Below are 21,977 nucleotides of genomic sequence, written 5' to 3' on the forward strand. Positions count from 1 at the left end.
TCATATTAATTTACACTTAAAACAAATATTTATTCAAAGTAAATATATGATATTTAAGGTGCTGTTTAAGTTTATAGGCGACGGTTACCCGTTTTCTATAAGGTCGGACCGTCAGATTGTTTGTGTAAAAAAATACAAACAGCGCCATCTAGTACTACGATATTGCAACGTTAGTACTACAAGTACCGATAGATGGCATTGTACGTATGAAAATTATCAACTATTACGTGACAACAGCAAGACTTGATATTTTGTTAGTTTTAAACAAAAAATCAAAGTTACATTTTTTTTGATAATATAGAGAGCAAACGAGCATGCGGCTCGACTAATGGTAAGTGATTATATGTAGCTGTCCATAAGTAAATACAATAAGACAATACAATAATAAGTAAATACAATAAAACAGAAACTGCAGGCTTTTTAGGAATGAATATGCATAGTAAATTATGCATTTAATTGAGTTTCTAAAAGAATAAAAATAATTAAATAATAATCAATACTAAAATTACATATTTCACTTTTATGGGGTGGCTACTTTCTTTAATGGGGGAAAAGGATTGTTAGTAATGGAATCTAGTAGCCCCATTGCCACCAGTAATATGCCTATAAATATTAGGCTGACATCCACGCGGTTCCCCCTGGAAACCATCGTGGTTACTTCTCGTGGAATTCATTATAACGGTCCAACTAATCTGCTATCATCCTCACCTATCAACCCTCACTAGTGCCTCGCCGCGTACACTGATAGCACAGGTAGGGCTACCATTTCATTTTCACCCATCAAAAACAAACTACTTGCTAATAAATGCTTTAAATAAAAATAAAACTTGAAAAGTGGACTCGACAAATTTGCTTCGAGTCGGTCTTGATCTTTACGACAATTTATGAGCAGCTCTATGTTCACCAGTGGACAAGTGGACAATTAACGACTAATGATGATGATGAAGGAAAAAATAATTATAAAAATCACTCGGCAAAGTCGCGAGCACAGGCTTGTTTAAAGTAATTACTGTAGATGTTATCATAACATAATTACTCAGATCTTTTGTACAATGCATTCTTTTAAAATGTCCATCTTTTATTATTTTTTTAATGCGCAATAAATAGTTGTTTTAACCGACTTCAAACGGTAGGAGGTTCTCAATTCAGTGGTACACTTTTCAGGTTTGTTCCCTGATAACTCCGTCGTTTCTAAACCAATTAGATTTTTTTTATCTAAAAGTATTTTCTTTGAAATTTGTTGTATAGAAGTTTCATCGAAATCGGTTTAGTAGTTTAGTTTTTAGTTGAAATAACTAGTTTTGTAACGCCTGAAATTAGTGTATTTTTTATGGTACATATTATATGAATAACTACATATTATAAAAAAAGTCGCTGTCGCTGTCTATCTGTCCCTATGTATGTTTAAATCTTTAAAACTACGCAATGGATTTTGATGCGTTTTTTTTAATAGATAGAGTGATTCAAGAGGAAGGTTTATATGTATAATACATGCATAATATTGTAGAGAAACACTAATAATTTTAGAGGTTTCTCATGGGGCGGCCGGTCGGCGCTATTCGGTATCAGCATTGCACCCGTGCGAAGTCGGGGCGGGTCGCTAGTATAATAATTTATTTATTTATTTAAGGCAAACAAACAGTTAAAATAATACATAATTATATACTTAAATAGTAATTTGGTAGCCAGTAGAATTTGCACAAAATAAAGTACAAGTAAACGAAACACAAAATTAGACAATACTAAAATTAAACAAAATTAAACAAATATAAATAAAATTAAACAATTAAATAATAATATAATCTTGTCTAATATAATGATTATACGACTTATACAATCAAAATCCATTCAGCTAAATATAAGAGTTAAATTATTAAAAAAAAATACTGAATTAAAATTAAGTTCCCTAAAACTGACTAAACAGACTTAGTACAAGCGCGCGTTAGTAGTAAAGGACATCAACGCGCACCGTGTACGTGCATTGAACCAAGTGACATGAAGTTGATGAATGTACATTGAATCTTTGTTCTTTACTTGTACTGTGTATATTTATACATTCGATTTTATGTATTTAATTTTTTTTTCTGGAATAGAAGAGAATACAATAAGAAGAATTCTTATTGTTACATTTTCTGGATCATTTCTTTATTTCTTTAAAAATATACAATAACAATTGAACAATTCAAAAGAAATACAGTGTCATATATATATATATATATATATATATATATATATATATATATATATATATATATATATATATAATGACACTGTATTTCTTTTGAATATATATATATATATATATATATATATATATATATATATAATGACACTGTATTTCTTTTGAATATATATATATATATATATATATATATATATATATATATTCGTATTCATATACGTATGTAAAATATGTCAGTACGGCGCTTTGCATCAAACTACTCGTCTCGCACTGCGAGCTTAGACAGCAGCCCGTGAAGACGTCGGTGCGGGCTAGGCTGGGGCCGTTTTATTTATTTATTTTGAAATAGGTCAATAGTATATATACTATACAAAAAATGGTAAACATATTTTGCCAGTACTTGCCACGCTTGGCAGGCGGATTGGCAACCGCAGTCAGGCTGTAGAGATATTATTTTATTTAAGGGGGACGCTGCTGCCCATCCCTCGCCCTCCCTTAGTCGATTCTTACGACACCCACGGGAAAGGAAGGGGTGGTCTATTCTATGCATGGACCACACGGAATGTTTGTGTAGAATGCTGCTGATATGCATACCTATAGCATGTGTACATAACACTGATTATAAATTAAATGCATATAAATGTCACAATATAATTAATTAATATGACAATTACATATTTATTGTAATAAAATTCAAATATAAATATAAAGTAAGACTTATATCAATTAATTTATTATCTTTTTTTTTATACCACTAAGGTGGCAAACAAGCATACGGCCCACCTGATGGTAAGCGGTTACCGTAGCTTATGAACGCCTGCAATACCAGGGGTATTACGTGTGCATTGCCGACCCTGAAGGAACCTCTTTACCCCCCTTTTGAGGAACCTCGTGCTGTAGTCACTTAGGAAAATCTCAGCAGGAAGCTCATTCCACAAATTTATTATCTAATTAATTGTATTAATTATCAAATTATGATGGCGATGCTAAACTGTGCGTAGGTATTTTTTTTTAATGGGTGATAATGGAATGGTAACCCCGTGTGTGCTATCGGTATACTCTGGCGGGGCACCAGTGAGGGATGATAGATGAAGATGAAAGTAGGTCAGTTAGCCCATCCTGACGAATTAAACTAGAATTAGTCACGATGGTTTCCAGGGGAAACCACGTGGAGGTCGACCTGACAGGGTATATTGCTAGTAATAGGGCTATTTGATCCCATTACTAACAATCCCTTTTCCCCCTGTGCGTAGGTATTGCTAGCAAAATACTTTATTTATTTAATGGATGAAAATGGAAAGGTAATCCCGTCTGCGCTATCGCTATACATTAACAAGGCATAAGTGTGAGATGATAGGTGAGGATGAAAGCAAGAAAGTTGGCTTACCGTGACAAATTTCACAAGAATTAAAAACAATGTTTTCCAGAGAGGACAGTATGGAGCTCAATTTGTTAAGGTTTATTGCTAATAATGGAGCTATTAAAACCCATTATTAACAATTCCTTTCATCCCAATATATCCTATAAGATAGACCTTCGCGTGACTCCCTCTGGAAACCATCGTGTTTAGCCCTTTGAGTGTCGACGAGCGCCATCGCGCTCGTGCGCATTGCAACTAAAAGTGCCACGAGCGTCATAGCGCTCGTGAAATCAGTCGCTGTTTAGCTTGCTGTAAAAAAAAAAAATTAAAATTGGATAATTTTTGGAGGAGATAAAGTTTTTTTAGAGACAAGGGTAAATGACATCAACACGACAAAGATTTCTTTGGCATTATTAAGTAGATATGAGTAAAAATCAATGGCACTGAAAGAGTTAATTTTTGTTGAATACGTCACGATAGGTCAACCGACCTTTCATTCTCACCTGTCATCCCTGTCTGACTTGCTTTCATCCTCACTGGTGCCCCACCAGCGTATACCAATAGAGCTGGACATGGCATTCCATTTAAAATATATTTGTAGGTATATTTAATACGCAATTAACTTATATACTCAGCGAAATGAATACATTATTAAATTCCATAATGACATTTATATGCAAAATATAGAATAAAATTAGCAAAACTCATGAGTTAAATACATAAATCGTGAGAACAGGATCAATATTTAAAACAAATAGGCAATTTAACACAAATATGCACATTAGGCCGTATTGGATGCCAATAAATTTGATATTCGACAAAAAAAAAGTATATCACCGTTCGAATAAATTTGAAAATATTTAAATTTATCGTTGAATTAATCGTCACTCGCTTTCAAGGCGCATTACGGTGCACACATACGACAAAAAAAAATGTATTAAAATTGGAATAAATTTGAAAATATTTAAATTTATTGTTGAATTAATCGCACCCCACTTCATAGGCGCACTACGGTGCACACATGCGCAAGAGTAGAAAAGGATTAGAGGAAAGATGTTTGTTGAAATAGTTCTTGGGCTCCTCATTCGTTGCTGAGCCGGCGGACGGTGCGCGCGCGCCGACCACGATGCGCCTGCGCAAAAATACGATACCAGTTCATTCACGCTCCAACTGTTGAGTTCAAAGACCCGATTATATCATCCAACTAAAATATTTTTCGCGTACACCGAACAGCTGTTCCCGTGTCCATAAGTGTTCACCGAACGACTAGTGTCAATAATCAGTGCTGTGCAAGTGATGTGTTGAATTTTTGTGTATTGTGATGGTTTTTTACGTGTCAACCGCGAAATCATCATCATCATTTTAAGGTGAGTTTTGTTTATTTTTTTACATAATAATTAGTAACAAATAAATTATGTATCTGCTTATCAATTTTACGTTTCGTTTGTTCGAGATGTATCGCAAAGAATTTTCCCAGATTCAGATTTCTCTTTATCTAGAGAAATGTACATTCGATCGCATTATGATACGATTAGGCTTAAAACAAATATCGTCAATAAGATATTATATTGTAATAATGAGTAATAACAAAGGAATTATTTTTTATTTTTTTATTTATTTTATTCACTTTCCTTTTAAACTTAATCTTGCTGGTTACTCTGTTTGAGTCATAGAATGTTTTATTTGCTCTTTTAACATAGTTGTTTTTTTATATTAATATTTATATATGTACATATATATTTATTTATTTAATATATTAAATGTATGTTTATATTAGTCTAATTATATATTTATAATATCGTCATATTAAGTCAGCTTTTAACTGTCCACTGCTGAACATAAGCCTCTCCCTTGGAGGGTTTTGCTAGTAGTTGCTACGCTTGGCGAGCGAGTTGGCAACCGTAGTCAGGTTTTAGAGATGTTCTAAGAGGGACGCTGCTGCCCATTCCTCACCTTTCCTTAGTCGGCCCTTACGACACCCACGGGAAAGGAAGGGGTGGCCTATTCTATGCCGGGACCACACGGCATTTTATAACATATTAAGTAATAATTTTTATAATCCTTTAATTAAATAATGCATCACCTACTTATTTCTCTGTTTGCCCAGTGGTCGACTGGTAGAGTACACCGTCCGGTGTTAAGTCCGCCATATGTACATAGTTTCACTGAGCATTAAAATTTAAATAAATAAATAAATAATTGGAATGAAAGCGTTTAATATTCGTGTTCTTGATAAAATGTTCACGATAGGTTACTTTTATCAAAAGCATTTATGTAAATACTTGTACGCAAGCGGCGATTTTTATCAGCAATGTCACGGTACTTCTGCAAGTAATTATTAAGTTATAAAATGTAAATGTTACTTTACATTAAGATATCTAATACACTTCAGTATCATCATATCTGATATTTGTGAAATTATTCTGCTGATTCAACAGAGTTAGAATTAAGTTTCATTTAATTTCATTTATTTATTTTGTGATACATAGGTAGATAACGTTGGATGGTAACAGACGATAAGTTCTCCATGATCAACCTTACACATCGAGGTATACAAATTTGTGAACATATATATATATATACATATAGCGCGCCTCATCGAGGTTACTGGTGACCCAAGAGCCGGTAGCTACTTTGCCCAAAAGATAAGTTTGGCAATCCAAAAAGGTAATGCTGCCAGTATATTGGGTACACTGCCTCGGTGTGGTGCGTTGGGGGATTACTTATAATTAGTATTAGTATTTAAGGAATTTTATATTATCTTTAATTTATTGTTGTATTGTTTTTATATAATAATAGCTATTTGTAATTTCCATCCCAAATATTTCATATGTATTCAATTTCATAATAGGTTGAGCCGTTAAGACGCCAAAAAGTGTAAAAACAGAACAAAAAATTTTTCATGATAAAATATAATATATTCCTACTTTTATATATAAGAAAAAAATAAAATGTAATAATGTAATAAACTAAGATTGTCTTCCACAAGTAAAACCGACTTTAATTCTGGAAAAACCAGTTATTTTGATTTATAAAACTAAATTAATGAATTAATTTTAACAAAATTATTATGAGACTAATCTGTAAGTGTATGCTGAAAGCTTCGTCTAGTATAGTTATAGCGACGTTAAATAGCCTATTAACTCCCTAAAGATATAAACTACCAAATGATGTTTTTTTGTTTAAATGAGACTACAGAATTTAGAGTGTCAAATAATTTTCTTCTCTGTAGGATCAAGCTGAAAGTATAATCTTTCAGATAAAAAAGACAAATTGTTTTACAACTGACGGAGTATAAGGTAACAAACGTCAACTGATTTTAAAACCTTCTTCTTTTTGGAATCGGTGGAAAAGAAAGCAGCGTATTGTATACAGGGTAAAATGAAAATCGTCAGTATCTATTTAAAGGAGTGTTCTGTCAGTGAAATTGGACATTTTTAGCACAGTAACATGGGTCGTATGACGACAAAAAGTTTCTTATCTTCCGTATAACAAGGCGCGTTCGACTGTCAATTAAATACTATAATTAGTAAAGGATGTTTAATTTTTTTTTTACCATTTTTGGACTCGTATTTTTTTGTGATAAATATTCCGTTTACATTTCACGTGTATAAACTTAATTAAAGAAACTCTTGAATTAATATAAAAATTATGACTTTAATGTTTGTACGAACTGTTTGAGGTTTTATTTGGATATTTAATAACTAGCGATGCGGCACGGCTTCGCATGGGTAGGCAGAATTTTCGAAAATAATATATATTGTATATAGGTAGCCTATGTCACTTGCTTATAATATAGCTATCTATAAGTGAAAGACTTATTATTTCTTTTATATACTCTTTATTGTTTCCTCCAAAAGATTACAATAGTAAACTTATTATAAATATAAACAATTACAAGAAATAATCACAATGAGAAAACAATGGGCGACCTTATCGCTAAGAGCGATCTCTTCCAGGCAACCTTTGGATGGAGAGGAGTAATTATAAACAATTTGGTAGGAGGCACGATAAAAAATTTTGTTAGTTCTAGATATGATATCTTTTATGTATTTTCCTTTTCTTTTTTTTTTTGCGCATGTATTTATATCTATGTTATTTCTGTGCTGTTAGTAATGTAAATAAATTATATATCTTTCTATCTATTCAAAGAGCTTTTAAAATCGTTTGAGTTGTTTTTGAGTTTGTCCATTTACAAAGAAACAATCGAATCTTTACTCTCTATTATACTTATCGGTGTAGATAAAAATAATATCATCATAACATGATGATTAATCATAGTCTTCAGGAATGGCAACGTAAGAAGGTTATCATGAGTATCACAGTATATTCTGTGATATTTATGACACTGTTAAACTTATAGATAGACGACGGTAATAATTTTCCATTAGAATGGCCAATTGCTTGTTTGCCATTATAAGTATAATAAGAAAATCATCTATGTTATTGTGGATTAAGATTATATATATATATATATATATATATATATATATATATATATATATATATATATATATATATATATATATATATATATATATATATATATATATATATATATATATAATTTTACTTTAAAAGGGAAACATACAATACCTAAAACATAAAAATAGTAAACACAGCCGTAAAAAAAATCAGTGAAGATTCCATAATAAATTAATCAAATAAACGAGAGCAGCTGCTTAACGTAATATATATATATTACTAGATATTGCTATGTACAATAAGAACAATTAGTAGATATATATATATATATATATATATATATATATATATATATATATATATATATATATATATAACAAGAAGTGTTAGTTATTGTATATAGTATAGATATTAGTCTGCTTTTCCCTATAAAATATACTATGAAGAATTTAAAAAAATGTACCTAAAACATTTAAAAGGCCGGCAACGCACAAGTAACTCCTCTCGTGTTGCAGGTGTTCGTGGGCGACGGTAGCTGCTTTCCATCACAGGTGGACCGTTTGCTCGTTTGCCTCCCTAACAATAAAAAAAATACAATACTATTAATTGTTCAACAAAGTTATTTATATATATAAATACATAGACAAATCTAGAGGATTTAGAGAGAGATAACTAAGGAGCAAAGCCCAATAGATACGTCAGTAAAAGGAACGGAAAATTGAAGACAAGTTTCTATATATATAGATATATATTGATTAGATAAGAGTAGGATTAATAAACTTGCCATTTAATTATTATTTATTAATTTCAAGTAAACAGTTACATAGACAATATATATTCTTAGTGCCGCGAAGCTGCATTACAGTTTGTCTGCAGCAAATCAAATCAAAACAAATCAAATCATTTATTGCACGAATATGGGTACATACATTAGATGAAAATAATAATTACATGTCCATTATTCCACATTCTACCATATCGGCGTGTACAATATAAAATTAAAGTAATAATAACTTATAACAATAAAAAATAGACAATAATAATAATAAAAAAATGTCAAAAAAATAACTAAATTGCATGTAAAATTGTATTTATCATTGTAATAATCATGTAACGTATAGTATAGTATAACATTTGGCTGTCAAATATTCTTTTGCAGCAGCCAGAAGTAGGACATAACAGCAAAGCAATCTGTAATAATTGAAAAAAATATGGTTTATTAATAATACATTTTAGGATTTTTAATATGATATATGATATGATATATCTGTCACGCCTGTCTCCCATTAGGGTAGGCAGAAACAATGGAACGCCAAATGCTTCGATTTAAACAAACCTCTTTCGCTTCCTCCACATTCATCAATCTTTTCATACACGCTCGCCGGTTACGGGTACTTTTAATTTGGCCCGTTCTTCAGCACGTTGCCTATTTGGTCGACATACGTCCGTCTAGGGCGGCCCCTCCCGACATCTCCATTCATTCTTGCTCGATAAATCTCTTTCGTAATTCTTCTTTCATCCATCCTCTCCAAATGACCAAACCAACGCAACATTCCTTTTTAATATTGTATTTTATTGCATCAGCCGTTAATTGTCCATTGTGGAATATAACCTCTCCATGAGGGGAATTTTGCTAGTAGTTGCTACGCTTGGCAAACAGGTTGGCAACCGCAGTTTGGCTTTTAGTGATGTTTTAAGAGGGACGCTGCTGCTTATCCCTCGACCATAGCACCCTTAATCGCCTTTTACGACACCCATGAGAAAGGAAAGGGTGACCTATTCTATGCCGGGATCAAGATAGCATTTTTTTTAATATACCTAGCGTGAATTACATTCTCTATTCTCTTTGCCTAGCTCATAAGGAACTTAGAATGAAGATAAATAAATGAAAATGTAGTTACATTTGTGATTCGGCTAAGTTATAATTCAATTACATTATGTGCACAGTTTGAGTAATTCATGTAAAGCAAACACATAAAATAAAGAAAATACATAAAATGCTATATATATATATATATATATATATATATATATATATATATATATATATATATATATATATATATATATATATATATATATATATAAATCGTGTGTTCAGTCATATTTTACAAAATAGAAAACAAGTTTTTTCTAAAGAGTTTCGTAAGACTTAGTACCGAATATGTCGATGGATTTGTAGTCGAGTATTAAGTCGTTATCACTATGTAATTTGGTATACACTTACCATATGGGATGGGATACTACTTTTTATCTCGGCCAGTGAATATATCCCGGTTACGTGGAAAAAGTCGCAGGTAAAACCTACTTTTCTATATTAAAATGATAATAGGCTGCTATATAAAGGTACCATCTGAAATTACACAGTAATTTTAGATGTATGTTGATAAACACATAAATTACAGAACAGGTGATGCAAACATTATGAAAACTACAATTTATCATTGTCAACTTCTGCTGGGTTCAATAAACTAATTAGAATTGAGAAATTATATTTTATTTTTTTATACAACTTAGAACAAGCTGACGGCCCACCTGATGGAAAGTGGTAACCGTCGCCTATAGACGTGAGCAGTACCATAGACATAACAAAGTATACTGTTTCGCCCATGGTACCCTCCATGCGTTGCCATTCCTGAGGGCTCAGGTGTTATTCCTCTGTACCCTGTAAATTCACGCCATATCCCACCCTTCAAACCGAAACACAGCCATGCAAACACAACTGCTTCACGGTAGAAACACGAATGGGACAGAGGTATCCAAGCAATCGACTTTGTACAAAGTCTCCCTCTGGTAAATTAGACATTTAGTTCATATAGGTTGTTAGAGAAAAGATTTCGCTGAAATGTAAAATTTAAATTTAGATATCTAAAAATTTCTTAAATTAAAAAAATGACGTTTCAGAATCTATCCCTCTATCATATTGATTAAAATGACTTTAATCTATTTTTTTTTGTTATGTATTTATTGAATCAGTTTAAATAGCATTTATCATTATCATTATATGAATCCATTATGCAAACCCCACTTTTGAACATGACGAATCATTAATTAGTAATCTATAAATAGTATAAAAGAAAGTAGCTGGCTGCATCTGTCTGTTTATCCGCTTAGTTCTTCTAAATCATGCAACGGATTTTGATACGGCTTTCAAGTTCATTTAAATATTTTTTTATATGGAAGGTTTTTTTTTTATATAAGTAGATGAATTTAATATTAATTGAAGCTGGCTTGAGTCGAAAATAGTGAAATTAACTAGAGACATAGCTACCTATTTACCTATATAGGTTACATATGCTGTGTTGTATCGGCATAGAATAGTCCAGCACTAACTTTCCTGTAGGTGTCGTAAGAGGCGACTAACGGAACTTAATGCTCGAGGGATGGGCAGCAGCGTTATCATTAGCTGCTTATCATTAAGTGGACCGTCTGCTCGTTTGCCTCCCTAACAATAAAAACAAACTTTATTCAATTATTAACTAGGTTTATAAGCACTTTTGCCGTGTAGTCCCAGCATAGAATAGGTGATTCTTTTTTATCATAAGAAGCGACTAAGGGAACTTAATGGTCGAGCGATAGGTAGCAGCGTTCCTATTAAAACATCACCAAAGCCTAATTTTGGTTGCAAACCAGCCTGTCAAGCATGGCAACAATTGGAAATACCTTCAATACGTGGAGGCCTCTTTTTAGAAGTGGACAGTAAACGGCTGATTTGATGATATGATGATGATAGCACCCTATTATTCTAGTTCTCAGGAATGGCACCGTAAGGGAGATACCATGAATACTATGGCGTATTTGTTCAATGAAATCCACGGTGTTGTCATTATTTTCTGTAAGCGACGGTTCCCACATCCTGTTAGGTTGACTAGTTTATTTGTTATTTCAAATTGTACAAAATATTATTATAAAATACAAATTTTTATTCATATTTAGATAACAATATAAAGAACTGGTCATAATTTATTAAACGTGTAATACATTAAAATCACTTATTTTTCGATAAATTTTACTAAATCAAAGATGCCGCTAACTGCGCCTAATCTGAATTTCTAAATGTAAGTGATTATAACAAAATTATTTAAATTTGTTTTTTTTTTATAATTAACAAAAACTAACGCGAAAATGTTAGTTTGTATGGATAATATTTTATTTTATTTATTGCAAGTAAAAATTACTAAATAAATTTGAATGAAATTAGAAATGCACGGATAGGTTCTAACTTAGCTTATAGGATATTTTACATACCGTTTCACTCCGATGAAGCCGCGGGATGCAAATAGTTTTATATAAATATTTATTCATGTCTTCAATCCTATTTCCGAAAGTTAAAAAGGTGCTATTAAATTGATTTCATTTACTAGCGCGTTAGAAACTAAGATACCGTGATTTCTCTCCGTCACTCCTCTCTCAATATTCAATAAATCTAACCGTGATGATTCGAATAAATCGAATAAGTACAATTGATACAGTTTCTTTTTTTTTACGATTTGTATAAATAAAGTGATGGCCCACAAAAAAAATATTATGATATATTCAAGAAAAGCACACTTAACTTTAACCAATTACATTCACTAAAAATTAAGAGCAATTCGAAATTTAAAATTAGTAAGAATTCATTTTGTTTTTCCAAATCCGCTTCGAGCTTATATTGTATACGAGTATAATGAATGTTCCACTTGGAAATATATTTTTTCTCTTTCACACTTTATTACCTATTAATATAATAAATGTACGGATGAATATTTGCTACTCTTTAAAACCAAAATTTTTGAATGGAATTAAATGGAATTTGGTACACAATTAGGTTATATCCTAACTTAGTACATAGGATACTTTATGTATTTATTCACGTGGGCGGAGCCGCGAGATAGAGTTAGTACTTCATAATTTAAAATTTTAATAGTCGTAAAAAACATCATTCCAGTTTAGTAAGAAACTTTTTTAATAACTAATTATGTCATTATAGGCTTGGAAACCTCCATAAAATTATTTACAATGTTGTTCGTTGTAAGCGTCGTTGTGCAACATGCTAATAAACGAAACAACAAATAAATCACATCTCGTGTTATCTCAATTACTTTAATCGGGAACTCGGGTTGCTAAGTAACACAAAATCTCTATCTTTAATGACAATTTCGCTGATAGTAGTAATTTACTTTTTTTTTATTACAAAATATATTGAGTGCTTTTATCACTTTTTTTTATGCTACTAAGAATGGCAAACAAGCTGACGGCCCATCGAATGGAAAGTGGTAACCGTCGCCTATAGACATGAGCAGTAGCATGGACATAACAGAGTATACTGTTTCGTCCATGATACCCCCCATGCATTGCCATTCCTCGGGACTCAGGTGTTATTCCTCTGTACCCTGTAAATTCACTGCCATATCCCACCCTTCAAACCGAAACACAGCCATGCAAACACAACTGCTTCACGATCGGATAATAAATTGTTATTTTATTAATGTTTGACTTTTCTTGTGTTTATAGCAAACTATGTAATTGTTTATTATAAATTGATTTCTTTTTCAATCAATCTATAATAGTCTATGGCGTTCCACTGCTAGATAAAGGCCTTCCAATATTTTATGCAAATATATAAAAAAAGGGAGAATGGAGTACCTTTTGTTTATCTAATTAAGTACATAAAACGGTAGTTTGCATGTTTGATATCTTTTTGAGGGTATGTATAAGTTAGTATGGGAGGCCTAAAACTATTTATTGCTTGTCGACCTATTTTTCTTTAGGGAAGAATAAATATTTTTCTAGTAGAACTTTTAACAATAGAATACAACAATAACATTATAAGTTTGCAATCCAATTGTTATATATATTTGATACCTGACTATATGTTTGAATGTTTGGTGCAAATTATAGCCTAAAGCCTCTTGATAGATTTTTAATCCCCTTAATATATTTTTAAGTAACTTTCGAATAAAGAATGTGCTCAAGTCGTTTCGTTTTTTATTGTTGTTATGTCCAGCAGCTTTAGCCGCATGAAGTACATAACGTATCCTATGTGCTAAGATAGGATATAACCTGTCCGTGTACTAAATTTCAATCAAATCCGTTCAGTAGATTTTGCGTTAAAGAGTAACAAACGCCCATCTATTAATTTGTCCATCGTTACATACTTTTCTATTTGTTGTATATATATAATAGCATGTATATGTAATGTAATGTATATCTTTGTAAGTTCTATAAAGTAACAATGTTGATATTTTTTTACAATCGATAAGTTTTAGTCCAGATTGGTATCAGGATAATTTTATATCGGCAAAATTAGTATACAATCAACACACGAGTTATATTAATATTCAATTGTCTTAAAAAATAGTCATCAAAATCGATGCAGAATTTATAATATATGTAAACGATTATCGTACACCCATTGAAAATGCCGTCGCATCAAGACCCTCGACAATTTCGATGTCGCTTAAAAATATACTGGGAAATCTTTCATTTCCCATCTTTGAATTTTAGCGAAGTGATAGTACACCGTTTAAGTTACAATGTTGCGATTGATTCTTCAAACATCTTCAGGCAAACACGCCAGCTATTGGTGGGCGTCGCGTAGTCGACAGCGCGGAATGTAATGATTCCTATTTAGTACATGGATCCAGTTTTTTTGTCACTCTGATTGAAACTGTTCTGAGCTTATGACGAGCTCTATTACGCTTTGGTGGACACGTCGTTTCCGGTAATTGAACGCTGTATTTGTGACGGCGTTAAGGATTTTTCCTATATTCTAAGAATTTTACCATAGACAAATACATTATGAGTCAGTGTTTATGAAACATTGATTTAGAATATTTAGTTATCGGATCGTAGCGCTCTTTAAAATATTGCTTCAATACAACTATGACTGGCTTATTCATCATACTCGTGAACTGCATTTTTGTTCATGATGAGAGAATGGAACCTCATTTCAGGTTACTAGTGAGGGATAATAGGTAAAGATGCAAGCAGGTCAGTTGTCCTACGCGATAAATCCACCAGGTATTCGAGAAAAAGGCACTGTAAATAATGGAGTCTAATAGTTCTATTGCTAGCGATATAAGGTATATTGCTAGCAATGGATAAGGTCGACCTCCATGCGGTTCCCTCTGAAAACACAGTAGTTAATTTTTGTGGGCTTTATCAAGATGGGTTAACTGACTTGATTACACACTCACCTGTCATTTCTCACTGAGGCCATGCCAGCATATACCGATAAAATAGGTGAGGTTACCATTCCATTCTCATCCATTACAAAAACCGTGGTGGTTTTCAAAGCGACCGCGTGGTGTTAAATCTGACAGGGTATGTTACTAACAAGTGGGCCATTAGATTACTAACAAACCATTTTCCCCCTTCCGTCCTTCCATCCTTTTCTTATGGATATAAATCCATGGTTCACTGTGCAATATTAGTAAGTTTTTGAATCTTATTAATATAATTTCATTTCTTTAAATTTCATTTCATTTCATTTCATTTCATAATAAAAGCCAAAGTTTGTGAGGATCCACGAATGAATGGATATTTGTTAGTTTTTCATGTAAAAACTACTGTACGGATTTGAATGAAATTTGATACACAAGTAGGTTATATCTTAATTTAATACACAGGATAGTTTATGTACTAATTGCGGAGTCGCAAGGTACAGGTAGTTAAGGAATAAATGAACGAATCATTTTTATTGTTCTCTATAAAGTTCATATAAAGATGCATTCATATAAAATATGTAGTCAAAAAAAAGCATTACAAGAAGCGAGGTATAGAGGCTCCAATGGATGGTGTCATCGCTAAATAGCGATCTCTTGCAAGCAACCAAATTTGGTTGATTGTTGGCACGTGAGAGAATTTGAAAATGATCCTCATTGAACTACTTTAAACTCGTTTGATTTTTATGTTGATGAATTTAAATGGAATTATATTATAAATTTTGTATTGTATTATTTGTTGTATTATAATTTGTACTAGTACAAAAAACAAACAAACTAATCATGTTTTTTATTATTATATTTTATTAATTATTATTATATGATAATATACATTTTCGGTAGCTTATCTAAAATCATGTATAATTATGAACCCAACATATTTCAAGGATAATTTATCATTCAATATATAATACTTTTAAAGATATTTATTGTCCCCAAAAAATAATAGGATCGATTACATTATTACATTCATAAGATAATGGCTTAACTTATGAATGTAATATGGTTTTAAATAAAAAAAGAAACTAAAAAAGAATTCAACTTGAAAAGATAAAGGTTTTTACACCTTCATATAATAAGCTTTGAAAAGAACTTTAAATATTCAAGATGTGCTAATTTTTATCGAAATGCCATCTCTTATGTCAATTTCAATTAAATAGTTACAAAGGACTGTGTAAACTATTTTAGTAATGTGCCAAGTCGGACGATTTTAGTATTCGAGTATTTTGATACTAGAATAGAATAGAATAGAATAAATATTTATTGTGAGCTGTGCATTACAATTTTTCGTAAGATGTTATTAACGCCTTAAAGGAAAACAGCCTACCCATTCATCGGGCGTACAATACCATTACTCATAGATACTACAATAATAGATAATACAATTAGTTATAGATACTCGTAAAAAGAGAATCGAATTATGATTCGAGTCTTGATCTTGGATAGTTGGTTGAGGTCTCAAACTCTATGATGGGCTTTCGAGTACTACATCGCACTCGAGTAATTTTTAAATCGATCATTGGAGTTTACTATCAATGACAATAATAAATGTTCAGTAATTAAAAAAATAAAAAGAAAATTAATGATACGATGACAAATACTAACTATAGATACTTACTATATATTCTAGTAACGAAAGTACTCGACACCTCTACTCGAATATTGCATATCCGAATTTCACATATTGAATATTCGAGTACTTGGGTACTTGTTAATTTCGAGTCACTATTCGAGTCAGCTTGACTCCGCACATCACTAGGTTGTTGATGGTGGCAATAAATAAATTTCAGTAGCACGTCAATTTCTTTCGTCTTAAGGAAAAATAATGGCTTTAAAAAGGTTAGAATAAACAAATTGTGCTGTACACAGTTAAACGTGATCAAATTCTTTTTGTAAATTATTATATCTAAAGGGTGAATATTTGAAATTGTAGAATTTACATTTAAGTAGATATAATCTTCGTGGCAATTTAAATTTTTAATTAAATTGGTGACAGCAACTGTTTTTAGTGTTGTATTTTATTATGCTTTATGCTTAATTTATCATTTATTATTATGGTTTAACGAGGGTAGATCGAATTTTTCAAAATAATATACACCCTATGTTACTCGCTGATAATGTAGCTTTTTATAGGTGAAGGAATTTCTAATTTAGAAGGATTAAAAATCGGTTGTGTAGTTTTTGAGTTTATCCATTACAAATAAACGGTCAAATCATTCCTTTTTATAATATTAGTATAAATATTATATATAAATATTAAAAGTACCAATATACTTACTAATCTTAGTTGTAATTCATCTGTGAAGTGAGTATAATCCAAATTAAATTATATGTATAAATATGACTAATATACAATATTAATATTATAAAATATTTTTAAATATTTATTCTATTATACATTTCAAATCAATTGACTGTTTATATTTTATATAAATTATTTTGTTTGGAGTTGTGTTCTCGAGGATTTAGTTGCTCTAACTTTTCATCCACTAATTTCAAAAGAGAAATATTGGCAATGAACATTTATTTATTTAAATAACTTTAATGCTAGTAGCTTTTTTTAACAGTCAATCTTTGGAATGAATAATCAATCATGATCGCGGTACTACAATATTGAGTTAGGCAAAGGTTACCTTTGATAATGTATGACACACAATAAATAAAATATATATACATAAAATGATAATTATATTAAATATAAAATGACGATTATAGTATAAATACATAAATATAAACATTAATTTTATTTTGAGGGAATTATGTTGCGGTTTGTTCCTGCCAGTCAGCGTGTGTATTAATTGCGATGATATTTCGTGAAAGCCCCGTATGACATCAAGAACGACAATAAATTATAACAAAACGAAAAAAGGTTGATAACAATTATAGTATACAATAATTATACTTGACACAAGCTTTAAAACAATATTAATTATACTTCCTTTATGGCTGTATAATTCTAAGCACTTTGCCTATCAATTAAAAAAAAAAATACGTAGATAAAAAATAAATAGTAGAATTTACATTCCAAACCTTATTTTTTGCTTCCCGAATTCAGTACTTATTATTTTTTAAAAAGCACAATAACGCTAAGAGACTTAGACTGACTGTAAAAAAAAAAAAAATATTTTGGCGTTAAAATATTAAAATGCACACGTCACGCTCACAACTGGCTACAGAGTAGCGAAGACGTAATTGCAAAAACAAGGAATTACATAGAAATTATAAAATAAAAACTGTAAATCATATGATTGCCTCCTTTCTTCTTGTGCAAATATAATTAGTAAAAAGAGGACAAAAGAAAGTTGCAGTTTTTGACAAGTCATAGCAAGCTAGTATATAGAAAATGTATACGGCCGTATAATCCTACCAAATTCAGATACAACCTGCTTGCATACTTTCTACATTAAATGTGTCGAATATATAATCTAGTAATGTAAAATTTGTCATTGACAAATAATTGACATATCAAACATTTTTATACACGAGCCTGTTGTGAACTGAGAAAAATAGCAACTGATGGTGTATCTTTCGTCCTCTTTTTACTGATTATATTTGCATAAGAACAAAGGAAGTAACCACATGGTTTACAGTTTTTATTTTCTTATTCCTTCTATGTAATTCTTTGTTGTTAGCGTTATGGTTTACGTCGCAGTTTCTATACTGTTATAAAATCTGTCCTATTTACGCTGCATATATATTTTCATCGCTTAGGCTTTAAAGATTTAGTTCAGTTGTCTTAGTGAGGCAGGAATCGTACTTGAACATAACAAGGACATTAATATTTTTAGTTCATTATTAGTTTCCACATAGAATTTATGGGGAAGCCGATAATATGGAAAAACGTGAAAATCAGTATTATCTCACGATTTTAAAATATTCGACAGTTATTAAAATATTAACACGATGTTAATTTTTTTTAGTACGTTTGTTCCATTGTGAAACAGGCTAAGGTCGGAGACCATGCTACCTAACACGATGTTCATTCTTTAATGTCAAAAACAAATAAAAAAAAATACACTAAATAATTACAATTGTCCGAAATAGCGTCCCATTTCAATTAAAATTTTAAAAAGTGTAATTAATCAATTCGTTTTGATATGTTTTTCTTTAAGAAGCAAAATCTTGTCCATCAAAGTGTATTATGATTTTGTATTTTAAATTCAAATATATATTTTATAATCTATCGGTGTGTTTTAAGTACATTTTAAAATAAGAATAATGACATTGCCTGTCAATATTATGTCATATATGAAGTATTAGGCCGTTTTATTTTTACAGAGTAATATGTTAATATTACTATTTGTTTGTTGCTCTTTGTTGATTTTAAAAGTCTGTACTTCAAGCATCTGGATTTAATAAGGATTTGAATATTTTGATTCGTAACGTTTTGGTGTTGCAGGCTACAGTTTCCATCTGGCGGACTGTATGCTTGACTGCCGCTGTCGTTATGTAAAACTAGTTTTTACCCGCAACTTGGTACATGTCGATTTTGAAAATAGATAATTTTTTCTAGATACACTTCTAGGCGTATTTTAGTACGTTATCTAGAAGAAAGTTAAAGTTACCGATATACTTGAAGAAGGTAAGAGCTCTTGAGAATTGAAAAAAAGTAGATCTTCAGAAACACTACTGTGAAAACTGCATTTAATTTGGTGCAGTAATTTTTGAAGAAATATATATATATATCAAAAGAGATAGATAGACTGATAAAATACTAAAAATAATTGTTTTGACTTTTATTGCTCTTAATAAGATCTCTTATATCAATTTTTCAAAAATATCTCCTATTCTACGACACAGTTTAGTTGTAACTCTATTATATTAGTAAAATAGGATGATATGTACATAATGTACTAAAATCTGAATGCATATTTGCCCCACTAAGATATTTCATCTTAGAATCATTATTAGAGAAATCATTTAGGCCTACATGCTACGGAATAAGAATTGGTTTTAAGTGAAACTACACACTTGGCGTCGGTCGAACGTCTTGATATAATTCACGATTTTCTATAATAAACGATAAACTAGCAACATACCCAGGCTTTGTACAACTTTTTTAAACAACTCGTGTTATTGACTGATAATGTAGATTTCTTATGTGAGAAAGAATTTTAAATTTTTAAAATAATTTTTAATTATTTTTTGAGTTTATTCATTAGAAACAAAATATCAAACCTCTTTATAATATTAGTTTTAGATGACAAGCGTGATTCGCATAAAAAATGTAGATGTATATTGTAAAATACCGAGCTACTAGCAAGGAAAAATTGCATAATTTTTTGTCAAGGAAAATAATGTTGCAAAAATTTTTGTTTTATTTTTTTTTTGCAACTAAGTATGTTACGTTATTACGTTTTCAATTGTGAACCGATTTTAATAATTCTAATGCTAAGAACATACATATACACGTATATATTTCAGATTATATAGAAAGAGCATCGAGCGTAACACGAGAAAACGGGTCAACATTTTGACAAATAGATGTCTCTTTTTCTTATTAGTGTTTTATATACTTACGCACGCAATGTATCTTAATGTATCTATATTTAATTATTTAATAAATAAAATGAGTTTTTGTGCATTAAAAAGGTGCATAGCACTCATAATTATTTAGTACGCAAAATTGTATATATATATATATAAACAATCCCACATGGATTAACATAGTTACAAGTACCTCTAAAAATAATGTAAAATGTGGATATACAATAAATAAATAATATGTAATATACATATAACTTATTTAAATTAATATAAGACCAACACGGCAGTTGTTTAAACAAAGAAATTGCTTAAATTCTTTAATTGTGAACTACCTCTTTTCGGCGATCATTTAAAATCGACGCTCGCTGTAAGCTAATGCGATCCCGCGACTCCGCATCACAGTATTAACAGGCAATTTATTTTTGAAACAGTTGTTACTGTTTTTTGCCCTCGTTCCGTCTGCATTAACGATCACAATCTTCAATGCAGCTGGATATTTTAATTGACACACGGAATACTCAAATATATCATAATTACCACAATGTTTCGGTATGTGGACACATAGGTATTCAATACATTTATTTATTACTAGTCTTTACCTGTGGCTTCGTCCGTGTGACCGTCATATGTGCGAAAAGTAGTCTATATTCTTCTCCATCCCATATACTATGTGTATATCAAATTTCATAGTGACCGGTTAAGCCCTTAAGGCGCTATAAGGTAACAAATTAACAAATTCATTTTTACATTTATAATATTAATAAGGATTGTTTTTATTCGCGATATTGAGAGATGAGTTTTTATCGGTATGGTTAAATACAATGACAGCTAGATAGTACATCATACTCGTGAACGGGTGCCGCTTGTAGAAATAATGTATTAATTTATTTATTTAAAGGAACACCAACAGCATATTGCATTATAACACATATAACAAACATTAAATACAATACAATATTAATGCACACATGCCTATTAAAGTTATTCACAACATTTGCTTTAATATAATTATACAGGATGAAATGAAGTAAACTATTATAAAGAATTAAATAATACTACGTACATACATACATATCTGTCACGCCTGTCTCCCATTAGGGTAGGGAGAAACAATGGAACGCCAAATGCTTCGATTCAAACAAACCTCTTTCGTTTCTTCCACATTCATCAATCTTTTCATACACGCTGGCCGGTTACGGGTATTTTTAATTTGGCCCTTCTTCAGCACGTTGCCTATATATATATATATATATATATATATATATATATATATATATATATATATATAATATTTATTTATGTCTCCTCACAAACAACT

The sequence above is a fragment of the Galleria mellonella genome, unplaced genomic scaffold (genome assembly GCF_026898425.1).
Source record: "Galleria mellonella isolate WM207_F2 unplaced genomic scaffold, CSIRO_AGI_GalMel_v1 utg139, whole genome shotgun sequence".
Classification (NCBI taxonomy): domain Eukaryota; kingdom Metazoa; phylum Arthropoda; class Insecta; order Lepidoptera; family Pyralidae; genus Galleria; species Galleria mellonella.